We start from the raw sequence: 18,051 nt of genomic DNA, 5'->3' as shown, positions 1-18,051 counted from the left end.
CTTCTTTGGTGGAAAGATACAATGGCAAATGCCCCTTAGTTTTCCCTTTGTTAATCATTAACCAGACTAGCAGACTCCCCACCTCCCAATATCTTTTCTCCCTTTCTTCCATGGTAGGTAGAATTTGGAATAAAATAGACACATGGCCATACTTCCTAGCTTTCCTAGAAGCTACTCATGGCCACCTGTCTCATGGATTTACATGGAAATATATGGAAATCATGCTTACAGGGCACTGAAGGTACCTTCTATTTTCTGCTTCATCCCTTTCTCCATCCTGCTTCCTGTAATGCAGATGCCACCACCTTGCTCAGTAAGAATATGGTTTACACCCAAGAGAGAGGGTAGAGTGCCAAAAAGGAAAAAGGGACAATTGGTAAGAGGTCCCTGATGCCATGAAGCTCCATACCAGACTTATGCTAACTTTTACATGAGTGAGAAATATAATTTAATGTTTTAAGCCACTTTGTTGTTTTGGGTTTTTTGCCACTCATAGCTGAACCAATTTATCTAATATACAGATGTTCTAGGTAAGTGTTATTTTAAATTATTTTGTATTAACAGACCATTTGGAATAATAGACCATGGCTTCTAATTCTAGTACAGAAAAATATGATTTTTGCTAAGACAAATCATTAGCCTTCTGTCATGACACCACATTAGACAACTAATTAGAGCACAGGAAATCTGCATTACAATGCTAACATCTTGATGCAATGTAGGAAATATTCTAGGACCATCAGTAATACTTTTGCCAATTACCTTCAGAGAGCCACAGAGTTAAAGATCATCAGTACTAATTATCATAGTCCAACTGCTCTACTTTACAGAGGAAGAACCTGAGGCACAGAGAGGCTGGGTTTTTCAAAGTCAAAAGGCTATTCCCCCCACCACCACCCTGCTTTTTAAACTACATCCACAAAATTGGAGGGAATATGCTCTGAAGATTATATTTCTGTGCATCCTGCTTCCAACATTTATACAAATAATCATTGGTTATCCCCAAATAAAACACCTAAGCTTTAGCTCATCAAGCTCACATAAAAATAAACATTAGGGGCAGCCTGGGTGGCTCAGCGGTTTAGCGTCGCCTTCCGCCCAGGGTGTGATCCTGAAGACCTGGGATGGAGTCCCCCATCAGCTCCCTGCATGGTGCCTGCTCCTCCCTCTGCCTGTGCCTCTCTCTCTGTCTCTCATGAATAAATAAACTCTTAAAAAAAAACACATTAGCATGTACCCACAGACATTTTATAATAATGTCTGAATTATGCAGAATATTTAGCAGGAAAATTAGTTACAAGAGGAAAATAGCCAATAAAAACAACAGTGGTGCAACCGTTTTAGTTACATTAGTCCCACAGAGTTATTATTATCTTATTATCCATACTGAATGATGTACCAATAATTATGACATTATTCACATACACAAATGCAGCTAAAAAGAATGCTGAGACATGAATCTTTTCCACATTCAGTGTTAGAACACCATTCTTTGGTTTGCAGCTACAGTAACTATTTACAGTGCTTTTTTCATCATTTGTGACTGACAACCAGTCCTGGAATATGAATCAACTTTATTAAAAAAAAAATCATTTAATCTCTTCTTCCCACAGGATAGGTCAGTATGCTGCTAGGAACTTTAATATCTCTTCATTATAAAAGAGAAACATAGATAGACCTTGAAAATATCATGGTAGGTAGAACAAAGCCAATCACAAAGGACTACATATTGTCTGATTCTTTTTTTTTTTTTTAAGATTTTTATTTATTTATTCATGAGAGACGGAGAGAGAGAGGTGCAGTGACACAGGCAGAGGAAGAAGCAGGCTCCCTGCAAGAAGCCTGATGCAGGAATTGATCCTGGAATTCCAGGATCACACTGAAGGCAGAGGCTTAGCCACTGAGCCACCCAGGAGTCCCTTGCTGGATTCTTTTCATATGAAAGCCCAGAATAGGCAAGTCTATAGAGACTGAAAGAGTAGATTAGTGACTGCTTAGGGTGGAGAATGGGGGGGGGGGGGGGTGATGGTGGCAGGATTGAGGAGTGATGGCTTAAGGTGAAGGGTTTCTTTTTGGGTAATAATGAAAATATTCTAAAAAAAGTGATTGTGGTAATGAATGCCTAACTCTGAATATACCAAAAGCCACTGCATTATACACTTTAAATATATGGGCTATAAATGTCTTGTAAAAGCTGTTTTAAAAGGGGGGTGGGGCAGAGACAGCCGACTTAACCATCAGAAAAGATGTATCCAGAGTCTCCTAAAAAGTTAAGAAAGTATGTAGAGCAGTTAAGTAGTAACAACTTTTTTTTTTTTTTTTTTTTTAATATCATCTGACCACCACTGGAATGGAACCTCTAACCAGCCACAGTTCAGTAGCCAGGCTAAAATGCAGCATAACTGGTTCCATCCTTATGTAAAGGAGGGAATTGAGATGTAGCAAAGATTGTTTGGTCTTGTGTTCACTCTTTCCATGTCCCATCCCTTGTCTAATAACAAAAATCATTGGGAGAGCACTTTATTAAAGGAGATAGACTATACTCACAATATCTCTGAATTCAGCTATAAATTTAATAATTCTGAAGCATTCCATCATAATTACCTCCATCTGAGGCTAAGAGAGGTAGTGATTCACCAAAGCCACACAGTTAACAAATAGTAGGGCCAAAACTTAAATATCACATGCCTTTTTTGACTTTATGAAAATAAACTTGGAACTAACTATGCAAAAAATACATGCTTGGGTTTTTGAGAGTTGGAAAGTTAGTCTGAATAAAATCTAAATGCAGGTCCACTGATTTCACTGCATTTGTGGTTAGTTATCTTAGCCTGCAGAAAGTACTGAAATTCCTTATAAGGAGCCAGTTTTCATTTGCTTTATAGGAACTTCTAAGTTAGATCATATTTAAAATGTCAGAAAAAAACATTAGAGTTACAACCTCAAATCTAATAAATTCAGAACTGAACTTTACCTTAACTTCATTAAATGTACTGAAGTTATTCAATAAGAGTTTCTTACCATAAGATATGAAACTTCTATAAATTCAGAATGAACAATACCTGGTACTTAAAAGATACTCAATAGGCATTTATTGACCTGAATAAAGGTAAGATGGTAAATCCAAGCAGCATACTGGGTGAAATAATTGAAATTCCTTAAAAGACAAAAATCATTCTGTGTCCGGCAGAGGGAGGAAGGAGAATATACTAGCTTTGTGGCCTTCAAAGAGCAGAGTTTCAACCCCACTAATTCAGTGCTCCACGACTTTCTAGCACACACAGCATTTAACAAGCAAGGGAACAGGACAAAGGGTGCATGGTGGGGTCCAAGCCCAGGGTCTTCTGGCTGCATTAAATGAAGGTGAGGAGGCAACAGCTGAAACACAATTGCCTAGAGAGCTCTTTAAAAAAAAATTAAATAAAAAATAGCACTATCTTCATCCAAATAGTGAAATAGTAACCCTATTACTCAGCAAATACAACTTAAAGAGAGTAGGAAGAACCTTTCTTTGGAACAGGTGTTCCAAAAGCATCTGTTCTACAGGTAGGAAAATGCAATGGATTTTTCTTGTTTTTGTTTCTTGGTTTGTTTTGATGCTAAAACCTGGGGAAAATGTAATTTTCAATACTAAAATCATTTTAGAGACCTGATGAGTAATTAGCTTTGAATCTTAGCTCAACTGACTAAAAATAAGCATACTGATTTTATCTATGGTCTTTTGAGGTATCCTTTTATTTATTTATTTATTTATTTTAAATTTTTTAAAATTTATTTATGATAGAGAGAGAGAGAGAGAGAGAGAGAGAGGCAGAGACACAGGCAGAGGGAGAAGCAGGCTCCATGCACCGGGAGCCCGACGTGGGATTTGATCCCTGGTCTCCAGGATCACGCCCTAGGCCAAAGGCAGGCGCCAAACCACTGCGCCACCTAGGGATCCCCTGAGGTATCCTTTTATAACAGCATTCTCTGTCTTTCAGAAAAGACCCACAGTATTATTATTTAAAAATACACAGTATAACCATAGCAAGGGTTTGCCTATGAGAAATCATACTAGCATAAACTTTTAAACGTCTTAAATAACATTAGAGGCTCTCTAGAGATGGTCACTAAACTAAGAACATTGGCTTATTTTCATTTTTTAAAATATTTTATTTATTTATTTGAGACAGAGTGAGAGTGCATGGGTTGGGGGAAGGGGCAGAGATCAAGGGAAAAGCAGACTCCCTGCTGACCCTGGAGCCCAAGGCTGGGCTCCGCATGGGGCTCTACGCAGGGCTGGATCCCAGGACCCTGAGATTATGACCTGAGCCGAAGTCAGACACTTAACCAACTGAGCCACTCAGGCATCCCTTTAATTTTTATTTGATATCAAGGTTACTTTCCCCACAACAAACAAATTCAGAAGATGAATGAAAACGATCTGGCTTAAGGTAAAATGGAACAGGACAAATAAATATGCCATTTTTCAGTACTATTTGATTCAGTAGTTCTACTCTATGAGAACATGAAGACATGAAATTTAAACGAGGTATTATGAGACTTGCTGATCAACAGACTCCCATAAAGTACAATTTAAATAAAAAGAATGATATTCAATAAAGAATTCTGTCTTTAAAGATATTTAAGCATTAAGTTGTACTATAACATACAACTTTGATTTCTTTAGTCTACATCCAATTTCATGAAAACACTGACAATATTTTAGGGAAATTTACACAAAATACTCAGCCTATAAAGGATGGATGGATTTAGACATTCAGGAGCTGGGCCAAATTGACTCTAGAAATCCCCTGATTTTTAAATCCTAATCTAATACTCTTTCCTCTCCACTACTTGATTCTAGTCTGTAACAGGCTTTCACATATACAACCTTTAACTTTCAGAGAACTGGGGTCCATATTCTTAATTGTAAAAGAAAAGCACTCATTCACATTTTGCTATAGAACTCAGAATTTCATTGTAAAATTCATTAAAACGAAAGATTCTCAATTCTTTTTATTCTGATTCCAACTCACTATCTTTTACCAAGAACATGATATTATGAAAGTACTTGACAGTCTCTCACACAAAGCATATTTCAGAGTAACCTCAAACGGCCGTACTTGATGAGGTAGTCTTCCTTACAGAATTCCTGTTAATAAATGTGGAAGAGATAACAATTTCACCATTCTGCCACAATGGATGGAATATTTGATACTGACATGACCATCAGTGGGGTCTTGTAGCATTACAAGTGGCATAGCCAGATACAGCAGGCCTCTGGATATGATATAATATTAGCCACCTCCTAAACATTCTTGCCAAAACACTGAGGTCTGATTTTAGTCAGGCCCCTAGAGCTAACTTCCATTTGTAAGAAATACAGGGAATAGATCATCAACACACTGACACCAAGACAAAACAGACAAATCTCAAATGTGAGAAATTCATAGGGCAAATGACCCAGTTCCTATAACTAGTCCATGACACATCTAAAAAGGTGGGGAGAGAGGATGAGAAGAGGAACTGCCCTAGATCATATTAGACATGAGAGACAAAATGATCAAATATGGTTCAGAAACTTTGAATCCTGGTGTGCATAAGACATCCCTAAAACAAGATATTCTTGAGACAATGAAGCAAACCTGAATTCGGTCTAATAGATGACACCAGGGAATAAATGTTAATTTTAGGTGTGAGAATGGCATTTTGGTTCTATAATATCTTTATTTTCTTTTTAGAGATGCATTTAGAAATATATCAGGATACCTATACTGAAATGCTAGAGATTTGCTTTAAAATACCTTAGCAAATGAAGGTGAAAGAAAATAGGATAAATGAAACCAATGTGGCAAAACCATGATAACAGTTGAACACCTAAGTGATGGGCATATGGAAGTGTGTTGTACTATCTATTTTTCAGTGTATTTATAACTTTTTATAATAAATAAATGAAAAAGAAGAATCTCACTAGCAGAGAAGCCTGAATAACAACAGTACAGGTAAACCTATCAAGTAATACTAATCTAAAGGAGAAAATAAATGGATCAATAAAAAAAAAATCAATGGTAGTTGATAATTTAGAAATTGAGTTATATAGAAAAACACTGATTTTCTCCCTGTATCATATGGTCAGTGCTATAGATTGAATGCTTGTATCTCCCAACCCTCAATTCATATATTGAAACCTAATCCCCAATGTGATGGTATCTGAGGATGAAGCTCTCATGATTCGGATTAGTGCCCTTATAAAAGAGGCCCAGATAGCTCCCTTACCCTTATCTACTACACGATGACAAAGCAAAAAGATAGTGAAAAGTACAATTTATGCAGTAGGAAGTGGGTTCTCACTACACACTGAATCTGCTGGTGCCTTGATCTTGAACTTTTCAGTATTCAGGGCTGTGAGAAATTTCTGTTGTTTATAAGACACCAAGGCTAGGGTATTTTGTTATAGCAAACTAAATGGACAAAGACATTCAAACAGCTATGTAATATATTGTTTTATTCCTGAAGTAGATTATTCCACTGAAAACCCACAGCAGAGAACAAGCAGTTTTATAGAATACATTAAAAAAATAAAAACTTTTAAGAACGCAGCTGTTGGTTTCCTCTCCTCAGAATTGTGTCATGCTTTTATGTAATTCTGGAGTTCTAAATGGTAGTGAATTGAAATAGAGAAAATTGAGACACAAAACAGAAGTCGCAGCTGCATTTTGAACTGAATGTTGTGAATTTTTCCTTTTGTGTAATCATTTGATCACTTTCCTAAGAACCCTGGACCTACTTCACATCTCTCCTGAAATAGTATTTTAACTTTTAGTATGCAACATTCATCACATATTCCACTGCAGTGCTGACTAAGGCTCTTTGGAGTTCTATTTTATTATCTTCCAAGTAGTTCAAGGCAAACCAAACAGAAAATCAATAATGTCCCAGAAACACCTTCAAAGCATAAAACGCTTCATTTCTAATACAACAATGGTTCTCAACCTATATTTAGCGTTATGAATCCCTCTGAAAATCTTTTTATAGAAAGAAAAATGTAATTTTTTTCCCAAAAGTTTTATCATAGCTCAGAAGGCCCCTATTAGAAACCTTTGTAATATAGGGATGCCTGGGTGGCTCTGTGGTTGAGGGTCTGCTTTCTGCTCAGGTTGTGATCCCTAAGTTCTGGGATCGAGTCCCGCATCAGGCTTCCCACAGGGACCCCGCTTCTCCCTCTGCCTATGTCTCTGCCTCTCTGTGTCTCTCATGAATAAATAAATAAAATCTTAAAAACAGAAAAGAAACCATTGTAATACAGTGTTCTGGACAAGCAACTCTAAACAAAGTACAAATTCCTCAACTCAACACTAAAGGCCTCCTGTGAATTAGCTCAGACTTTTCAACCTCATTCGTTACTATTTCTCTAAGCACCACACTTTAGTCAAATGCATTAGTTACGGTTCCCTGAATATGCCTCACTATCTTTGTTCTGGGTATTTCCACTATCTGCACATTCCAGGCTATCACAATTCTATTCTTCATGATCTGTCATTAGCAATACAACTTTCATGAAATCTTCCTTGATTCCCTAAACCTTCCTCTAAACTTGTCTTCTAACCTATACTTCCAATATCTTTCCCCATTTTGTATCATGGTCTATACCAAAAGCTTGTCTAATCTGGGATTCTGTGTGATACAGCAGTGGAAATGAAAATTATTACCAAAGAAGTTCTTACTCCTGGTAGTGGGCTTAATGGTGGCCCTCCAAAAGGTATGTCCACATCTTTACCTGAAGAACCTGTGAATATGACCATATCTGGAAAAAGGGTCTTTGCAGATATAATTAAGTTACGAGTCTGGAGATGAGATCATTTTGGATTATCTCGGTGGACCCAAACTCCAATGACAGTGTCTTTACAGGAGAAAGAAGAAAAGGCTATTTGAAGAGAGAAGCAGAGATTAGAATTATGTAACCACAAACCAAAGAATGTGTTCCACCAAAAGCTGGAAGAAGGAAGGATTCTATCCTGCAGTCTTTGGAGGTAATGCAGCAGCCTTGCTGACACTTTGATTTCAGACTTCTGGCCGCCAGAACTGTGAAAGAATAAATTTCTGTTGTCACAGGCCACCAATTTTGCTGTAATATGTTGTGACAACACTAGGATACTATATAGGAAATTATTTTTATTTACTTCATTTTTTGTTTATTGCAGTTGTTCTGCAATGGCTAATTATTTTAAGAGCATCAGAGAAGATTTAAAAATATGTAGAGCCTCCCCAAATCTCTATTGATTCTATTTTCTGCAACAGTCTCTGAATTTCCTTTATCAATAGTCTTCTGAAAGTGCCAGTGCAGGATAGATAGCATCTGATTAAGAAAGAGCTATATTCCTGTGAAGCTTACATCACCAACTGCGACATGTGGTGGATTGGAGGATGAAAGCCCAGGTTCTAAATCCAGCTCCTGACTTTGTGAACCTGAACAGGATATACTTCTTTGACCTTTTATCATCTATAAACAATTCATTGAGGGCTGCTGTAAGAAGTAAATAAACAATGCATGTGAAGCTAATGTGAAGGATGATTTTCCGGGTATAATATTGTCCCTGGCTTTTGATATACTGTTATTTGATTTTTAAAAAATCATTCTCAGTCCCACAAAAATTCATTCTGGCCTCTTTTTAGGGACAAGAAGTTTAAGTAAAAACTTTAATTATAGCCAAGCAGGAGATTTCTAGCATATTTCTGAAGAAGTCTGCAATTTCTTTTGCGCTAAAGGAAAAGAATGAAAGCCTACAACTTCGATTTCCCTTCCCACCCATTTCCTATAAACTACATTAGCTCATACTTTGGTGTTTCATTATCTGCCAAGCTTTTTCAGTTCACGATGAAGAGCCTATTTGGATAGGACACCTAGATTCTATTTGAAGTTTATACCACTGAGAATTTCTCATGCTCAGAGTTGGGAGAGAACCAAAAAGAAGTTCATAATTTTTTGGTTTGCCTATAGGAACTTAATGAACATAGATATTCAATCTCCAAATTTGAAAAAAGAATTGAAAGTAACATAAAGCATACTGACTGCGGCAAAATTATTACTTTTTAGAATTCAATAAGCATTATCATCAAATGAACTGAATGCTTATATAATGCCATATTTGCACTTCTTTTGTTCTCAGTTAAATTATTCCGACATTAAGTTTACTAATGGAAGAACTGTAATGATCCAAACACCTACCTAGTTGGAAAAACCTAAATAACAGACAAAATGAGACACAGATTTTAAGGCAACATACATAATTAACCTTCCACAGGAGCCTATAGTTTATATAGAAGCAAGCTTTATGACAGGATGAAAATTTACTAACCTGAATGACCAAAACTTTTGAAGATGACAATGAAAAGAAAAGGCAAACTTCCCTTTAAGCAAAGTCAACAAAAAAAGGAACTTGGAAAGCGGGTAAAATGGAGGTTATTTACAATATAAAAACATTCACTATAATTACTTTAGTAGTAAGCAACCCTAATATACCAAACACACTAAATGCATAAAAATTCAAGTTGCATTTCACTTTTTCAGAGAAAATTTACAACTTAAGGTGAGGTTCACTTGTAATGGTATCTAAAAAGTGGCTTTCTTTCCTTGCCACTCAGGCTTGCTCCAACTGTCTGGAGTACCATGGAGGCACAGAGCAACTCTCTGGCATTACACTGTTCTCAGGGCAGATGGAGGGCCCAGGCTGGTTTTCCCAGGAATGGCTAACCAAAAGTAAGGCCACTGGCCAGCTACTCCTGGGCCAGCTGGCATGGAACAAAGTGTCTGGTTCCTACCTCCAGAGCAGAGGAAACTCAGCCAGCTGGCTTTCGATGGACCGCACTAGTTGGAGTGCTCACAATTCCTTTCAAACCATCTGGCATTCTTTTCGAACCCTCAATTTACCCAGCACTATACTCTGATGTCTGAAATGCTCAGATAATTGGAGGAATCCCCACTGCCTACCTAGATAAGAAAAGAAAGAGGAAGAATAACTAAGTCAATTACTTCACGAAATAATTACTAAAGTTAAAAGTTGCTCTCAATTTTAGATTGTGTATTATCTACCTTAAAATCTAAACTATTCCCATGATTATTAAGCAAACTTTCAAAACAAAGATCAAGCCAAATAATAAGGAAATAGGCTTAAACAGAAATGTTTAGCATGTCTAACATGTAGCAAAGTTGTTAAGAACTCTTTGAGGCTTATAGGACATGATTCTCACTACTCTGAACTTCTACAGAGCCTGTCTGTATCCTTCAAGTGGCCCTAAAAGTGAACTTTGTATTGCTACATATACTCATCTTACCAGCCAATTACCAAGTGAAGACAACAGTATCTTCCAGATGCTTTTTTTTTCTTATAGCTAATTAAAAACCTGTTAATGATATATTGGGTGCTTTAAAAGTTCCATTTCCAGAAATAAGAAAACTTAATCTGGAATAACATGAAGAAAGGATCTTTCCTCCATGCAAGCCAAATAAAGAACAAGACTTGGCTTGACATTAACAATATTTTATCAAGTGATGAAAATGATTTATCAAGTGACCAAACTGTTGGGAAGTGCTACAGGGTGCTCATCTGTCATGATTCCTGAGTCACTCAGTCAGGTAAGCGTCAGACTCTTGATTTGGGTTCAGGTCATGATCTCAGGATTGGACTCCACATTGGGCTCTATGCCAAGTATGGAGTCTGTGTAGGATTCTCCCTCTCCCTCTGCCCCTCCTCACTTCCCTCTCTTAAAAAAAAAGGGGGGGGGGAGTTCATTTGTCAATTGCTGATCGTTTTACTAATCTAACACATGGGATTAGAAAAAAAAACAAAACAGGTGAGTTGCATTTATAGCCAATAGACTTTATAAGATAGAAGTACTCTGAGCAAAAATATTAAATTGAATATTAGTAACTGGAGAAGGCTAATATAAATAATAACTATACTTTTAATTTTCACTGCCCCCATTGCAAGTACTGACTTTAGCATTTTACATATTATTTCATTTAATCTACACAACAAATATAGGATGTGGGTACTATTATTTCTATCTTGCAGATGAAAAAACAGAGTCTTCAGGAAATCCCTCCAAAGTCACATGGTTAAATTACAACAGCTGGAATTCAGTTCCAAGCAGTCTTGCTCCAAGAATCCAGTGCAAAACTGCCTGTGTTGTTATACTTATGAAAGAATGAAATGTAATATAGGGAAAAATTCTATCATTAATATAGTCTTTGTAATTTTTTCAACTCTTAGTGAAAAGTATAATTACAGGCCCCTGGGTGGCTCAGTCGGTTAAGTGCCTGACTCTTGATTTTGGCTCAAGACACGAACTCAGGGTTCTGGGATAGAGCACCTCCATGCGGGTGGCAGGGGGTGCACACTCAGCAAGAGTCTGCTTGAGATTCTTGCCCTCTGCCGCTCTCTCCATTCATGCTTGCTCATGTTTTTTCTCTCTATATCTCAAATAAAGAAATCTTTTTAAGTGGTAATTAAAAAAATTAAACACTGATTTTGTCAGACATTTTTAAAAAGAGCTATTCTGCCAGATTAAAAATGTCCATTTTGCCCCTTTTTGCCCATATATTGAATAGATATGGTGCTTGTTTGCTATTCTAAGGGACACAGGTAAACAGGACAGATGGAAGTCCTTGCTGTCTTGGAGCTGATGTTCTAGTGGGGGTAAGACGCACAAAAAAAATCAGTTAACAACAGAATTTCAGAGAGTGATACATTTTGCAGAGGAAACAGGAAGGAAATGTGTATTTCTCTTTTAAGACATTTAACCATAAAGGTAAATAAAGGGGATGGATGGGAGGTCAGGGGGAAGTTGTTTTTAATTTTGTTGTAATTTTAAAAATGATTTGTTTTAAAACGTATTTATTTATTTATTTATTTATTTATTTGAGAGAGAGTGCACACAAGCAGGGGGAGTGGCAGGCAGAAGGAGAGGGAGAAGCAGGCTCCCACTAAGCAGGGAGCCTGATTTGGGGCTCCATTCCAGGATCCTGGGACCATGACCCGAACCAAAGGCAACCTGCTGAGCCATTCAGGTGCTCCTTAAAATTATTTTTAAAGATGGGCAACATCAGAACATGTGTGTATGCTGACATGGATGGTGCCCTGGAGAGCTGCTGATGATGCAAAAGAGAGCCAAATTCAGGAGTCAAGTCCTTGACTAGGTATGAGGAGGAATATAGAATGGAGGGAAGCTGCCTCTGATAGGAAGAAAACATAAAACATGGGCAGTAAGGAAGGTGGATTCCTAGATTTGATGAGAAGTTGACTGGTACCTTGTCCAATCACTTCTAAACCTCAATGAAATATGAAGCTTGCTTATCTGCATGGGAAAGTGTGGGCTGCTCATGAGTTTAAGGAGTGGAAAGAAATTACTAAATAGTTACAGACAAAAAATATTAGGAATCTGATAGCTTTCCCGGATAGTGCTGTGAGTCCACTTCAGATTTCTGGTCATGACTCTGAAGTTTCTCTAATATCCAACCACTTATGTGCATTCATGGAAAAACCAGATGAGAGACAAAACAGCTGTAAATAGAAAAAAAAAATCATGGCTTAAAAAAAAAAATGTATCCATGTCATAGTCACTAACAATGTTCAATCAAGAAGTGGCCCACGTAGCCCCATTTGTCTCCACCATCTCACAAAAAATTCTTATAAATCATATATTTGTCATACTTAGTCATGACATATTTAGTCATGAAGCTTAAATATTATTTCTCCCCCCCCAAAAAATTATTTCTTTTTGTTCATGAATGCTTCTGCCACTATTATAAGGTAGATTTTTAAAAATGCATCTGATAGTCTTCTTATACATTCCAGAGGTGACTGCATTTCATTGCTTGAAGAAACTTTCTCTGTGTTAACTGAGATCCTAAAACAGAAAGATCCTAAAAATCTTCCAGGGTAGGAGAAAAATAGGAATGGGGATTAGACTTGGATTGGAGCAGCGCCTTCAAAAGAGGGACACTTCTTTTCAATCTAGAATTCAATATTTAGCTTAACCACTATTCAAGTGTGAGGGTTAAATGAAGACATTTCCAGATATGCAACTTCTGAATTCAGGAAGAATTTCAGTTTATATGTGCCCTGTAAAACAGAATAAGGAAGACATAGGATTCAGGAAATAAAGGATCCAACATAGGAGAAAGGCAAAAAGAATTCCCAAGATGACGACAAAGGAAGTCCTAGATAATAGGCAGAAAAAAAATGAAAACAGATTACCTGAAAATACTGAAAGATTATCAGTTCTGTCAGAATTTGAGGATGAATCAGTGATTGGTGCAAAGAAAACTAAGCAAATGAAAAACAAAAGAGGTAATTAATTTAGAGAAACAAAAGTTGTACAAGACAGAAAATGCGGGATGCCGGGGTGGCTCAGCGGTTGAGCGTCTACTTTCAGCTCAGGGCATGATCCCGGAGTCCGGGATCGATTCCTAAATCAGGCTCCTTGCATGGAGCCTGCTTCTCCTTCTGCCTGTGTCTCTGCCTTTCTCTCTCTGTGTCTCTCATAAATAAATAAATAAAATCTTAAAAAAAAAAAGACAGAAAATGTAATACTAGTACTCTATATGGGTCATCTGCGAGTACCAGGTACATTGTCACAGTCATATAAATACTGAATACTGATTTGACTCGGAACTGCAGTTATGAGTGGGGAATGGAAGGATGGTTATGTAGGACAACCAAGTCCTCAACTTCCAAAATAGAAGTCCATAGGTGATGTTCAAAGATGGAAAATCAAGAAATAAGCTTATACATTAAGAACAAAGTAAATATAAAGGTATATACTCTCTGCAGAGTTGAAAGTAGCTCAGCATTCTGAAGTTGCTTTTTTTTTTTACTACTCCCCAGTTTAGGGCAGCCCCGGTGGCGCAGCGGTTTAGTGCCGCCTGCAGCCCGATGTGTGATCCTGGAGACCGACGATCGATGTGTGATCCTGGAGACCTGGGATCGAGTCCCACATCGGGCTCCCTGCATGGAGCCTGCTTCTCCCTCTGCCTGTGTCTCTGCCCCGCCCCCCCGAATAAATAAATAAATAAACTACTCCCCAATTTAAAATATGGCAATTTCATATAGCTTAATACATTATAACATTATTATTGATTTTAGAATAAGCTGCCATTTGACACAAAAAACAGTTGAAAATGCTCAACAGAAAAAAACCCTCTACTTTTTGTTATCAGACATTGTTGGGGGAATAATATTTTGCAGTTTGAAGTAACAAAGTGTTACCACGCATTCTATCACCATCACTGGCATAACAATATTAGTATTGCTAATATAAAGGATATACTTACTACTAAGACAGCAGTTAATTTAATCTATCTTCATGATACAGAAATTACTTTAGAATTTTTCTTCAAACATGATACTACAGAAATGCTAAACTATGGGTTGGTAAAGATTTTGATTAACAGAATGCTGACTAAAAAGGCCAAGATGTTTTTAAGTTCCTTTCTTGATACTAGCTAAGTCACTCTTGCAAAATAAAGTTCCACAATACTGCAGTACTATGCAAGCTTGTTTCAGTGATTATTCCGGTTATACTACTGTTTATCTAAGACTTCCCCTTATGGTTTGTTTTAAGGGAATTCGTAAAAAAAAAAAAAAGTCTCATGCAAGCAGTTATAAGGTATTGGGGTTGCTTCGATATTAGTGACACTAGTTAATGAAGCCCTTGTTTTTAAGTTAACTTATTTTGAGTTCATTGATATTAAAATTTTATTTAAATTCTACATCATAAAACCAAAAGTTATCCAAATTGAAAAACCCACCTTTACTAATTTTGACTTTTACAAAAAAAGAATTTGACTATGCTAACATAAAACTTGTACCAAGAATAATATATTCCTATCCAGCCAATGGAAAATTTCCCCTTCAAATTAAAAGCAAATGTTTTTAATAGAGGAACATTCATAAACAGATGCTGTGGAAGACCGCTTAGTTTGGATTTCATTTTGCACTAAAAATTACCAGGAATTAAAATACATGTGATTAAAAAATAATCTTAAAGAGAATCTTAAAACTGGATCAATTATTCCTATCACCCAATAAGATCCTCTTAATTTTACCATCACTATTTTCAATAAAAGATCAGAATAAAAATCTACTTTGGAAATGGGTTCCTTTTTTTTTTTTTTTTTAAAGATTTTATTTATTTATTCATGAGAGACACAGAGAGGGAGAGAGAGAGGCAGAGACACAGGCAGAGGGAGAAGCAGGCTCCATGCAGGGAGCCCGATGTGGGACTTCCCGGATCTTCAGGATCATGCCCTGGGCCAAAGGTAGGTGCTAAACCGCTGAGCCATCCAGGCGTCCCTGGAAATGGGTTTCTTATAAACAAGTTTAGCTAATTTCCTATCACTGCAAAATTAAAAGGGTAAAAAAAAAAAAAAAAAAAAAAAAAAAAAAAACTGAAAATGCAACCAACAATATTTTAAAACTTATAAAATCTGGTCTAGGGCAGCCCCAGTAGTAGCTCAGCGGTTTAGTGCCGCCTTTGGCCCGGGGCCTGATCCTGGAGACCCGGGATCGAGTCCCACGTCGGGCTCCCTGCATGGAGCCTGCTTCTCCCTCTGCCTGTGTCTCTGCTTCTCTTCTGTCTCTCATGAATAAATAAAATCTTTAAAAAAAATTAAAAAAAAATTAAATCTGGTCTAAAAAGAGAAAAAGGTCCAAATGAAATACCACAGAATAACTGGTACTATTACAAATGCCTCCTTTTAATTGGTCTGCATCAACTGTAACTCTTCATAACTTTATCAAGCCAACAAACTCAGGCAGTCCAACCCCTGGAACCAAAGTCTGTGGGAACCTGCAGAGCTTCCTTCTCTCTCGGGGATGAGGACAAGGATAAAAGGTGTTCTGTTTTCCAGTAGTCCTGTAAGAGGAGCCATTGAGCTGGGCCACACAACCAGACAACAGAGCACAGGAAAATTTAGATCAAAGCAAGGACGCATGCCAGGGTAATATGCAATAAAACCCTTTGCCAAAGCACTCAGAAGAAAAAAGCAAGGAGGTGGAGAGAACCTGCTGGACCACCTTCTTAACACAGGGAGACGGAGAAACAAAATCTGCTTCTACTGAGGAGCTGAGAAGACAGCGTCCTAGATACATCGGAGTATTTCAGTAGACGTGTATATGGGCAAATGGACATATTACCAATGAACTAAACCCAGAAAGCAGTGTCCTGTATGTTCTGGAGTATTCCCCCCCCACACACACATATATTACCTAAACCCCAAAAAGTAAAGTGTTCTAGGTATACAGATATATTGAGAATACGAATTTCCAACGAACACATAAAAACAGTCATTTTCAATCAACAAGACGCACTGGTTTTACAGTAAGAAACAAAATATTGTTTGAAAGAATATCAGGGACAGAATTGGGTGAAGGTCTGATAAAGTAATATCTCTTTTTCTTCATATCCTTTTTAATGATCTCGGATTCTGTCATATCATAGGGGAGGACGGACGGACACACACACACAATTAGGTCTCCGGAAACAAAGGAGGGTCCTTAATTCCCCGGTGTGGGGACGCACACACGCCCCCCGCCCACTGATAGGGGCCCCCACCTGACTTTAACGAGCAAGCTGAGGCGGTAGGTCTCACCCCAGCCCACAGCCCTCCTCAGTGACAAACGGGCACGAGACAAACGCCACAAAGAAAGGGGAGGGGCAGGTGGGGACCAGGAAAACACTGCCACGCCGCGCCCCCCAAGGCGCGTTCTCCACCGCAGCGCGGAGGCAGCCGGCCTCGCCATCCTCGTCCTCGCCTCCCCAGCCCGGGGGCCGACGCCGGGCACGGGCGCGCGGGGCGCCGCGAGCCTTCCCTCTGTGACCTCCCGGTGACAGCCGCGCGCCGCCCTTTGTGAGGGACCGAGCCTCCGGTCCGGGTGGACTCCCCCTTCCGCGTCCCTCCCGGCCTGGGCCGCGGCCCCACCCCTCCTCGTCCCCGCCGAAACGCCCGGAGTGTGAATGGGGGAGGCCGGCGCGGGCCCACGGTCTCCTCAGCATCCCAAGCCCGGAGCCGCCGGGTCCCCTAAGCCTCAGGCGGGGGGGTGGGGGGGCAAGTGCCCCCGGCGCCCCGCCCTCGCACCCTCACTTACTCGGGCGCGCCGGCTGTGGCGGCGGGCGTGCGGGACCGTCAGCGCCGGGCGGCAGAAGGAAGGCGGCGGAGGGCGAGCGTCGCTCGGGACCGAGCGCGGCTGAGGTGGCGGCGGCGGACTGCGCTCGGCGGCCCCCGACGAGGGGCGGGCCCGGCGGGGGAGGGGCGGGCGCCGCGCCTCTCATTCATGCAGCGGGGGCGGGGTGAGGGACCCGGATGCCCGGGCAGCTCCCGCCCACCCAGCTGAGGGTGCCGTGCCTTCAGAGTCTGCAGTGCGCAGGCGCGGCGCTCGGTGGCCGGCCTGGTTCCGCCCCGCCCCCTGGGGGCGGGGGAACGATTCCACCCGCTGAGCTGCCGCGGTGAGAGGACTCCCTCGTCTGCTTAGTACTTTGACATGTATATGAACATTTTTTTTTTTTTAAGTGAGAGTCTGGGACGCTACCTCCGTCCTAGAACCCAGCCTCCCAATCTCCGAGGGTACAGGGATGCCCATTATATTAGTTTGACGGAAAGACCGTACGTGCCGCCCCCATCCTCCATCTGTCTCTCCAGCAGCAGGTCCTCTCCGCTGAACGCTGGCACCACAGCGGTAGATGAGACCCGGAATCCACCCAGAAGGTGGAGAGAAGCGTGTGCAAGAAACAGCGCATTACATTGTTTATTTGCATTCACCTGGCAGCCTCCAGCTCTCATTCCACAGGGCAGGCAAGAAATTGACCTTGATTTCTCTAAAATCAAGGCCTAGGGTTTTGCAGCTCCAAGGACCTGTAGAGGCCTCTCATCCTTGGTAGGCAGTGTGTTCTGTGGAGACACCCTCCTGGTCTTAGCCCTTCAGCTCTGCCACTCGTAGGCCATGGAAATCTTTGGTGATGCTGGGAGCCTGCAGGAGGCCTTACAGCCTTCCCTTCTGAAGTTCCTCAGTT

At 39.8% G+C, this 18,051-nt stretch overlaps 1 protein-coding gene across 4 annotated transcripts in view; it reads right to left on the bottom strand.

The window, feature by feature from the left end:
• The window catches only part of RNF24 (ring finger protein 24), an 82,025-nt gene extending 64,654 nt beyond the window's left edge, over nucleotides 1–17,371 (bottom strand). For 2 of the 4 annotated variants that reach the window (XR_012018364.1, XM_072800208.1), the window contains exon 1: nucleotides 17,130–17,371. The gene's annotated coding sequence lies outside the window, so the exon portion shown is untranslated. The remainder of the gene's footprint in view (nucleotides 1–17,129) is intronic. The other 2 variants (XM_072800207.1, XM_072800206.1) reach the window with 2 other exon arrangements.
• Between the last annotated feature and the right edge of the window lie 680 nt (nucleotides 17,372–18,051).

This window comes from Canis lupus, chromosome 26 (genome assembly GCF_048164855.1).
Source record: "Canis lupus baileyi chromosome 26, mCanLup2.hap1, whole genome shotgun sequence".
NCBI lineage: Eukaryota > Metazoa > Chordata > Mammalia > Carnivora > Canidae > Canis > Canis lupus.
This window is presented reverse-complemented; position numbering and strand designations above follow the sequence as displayed.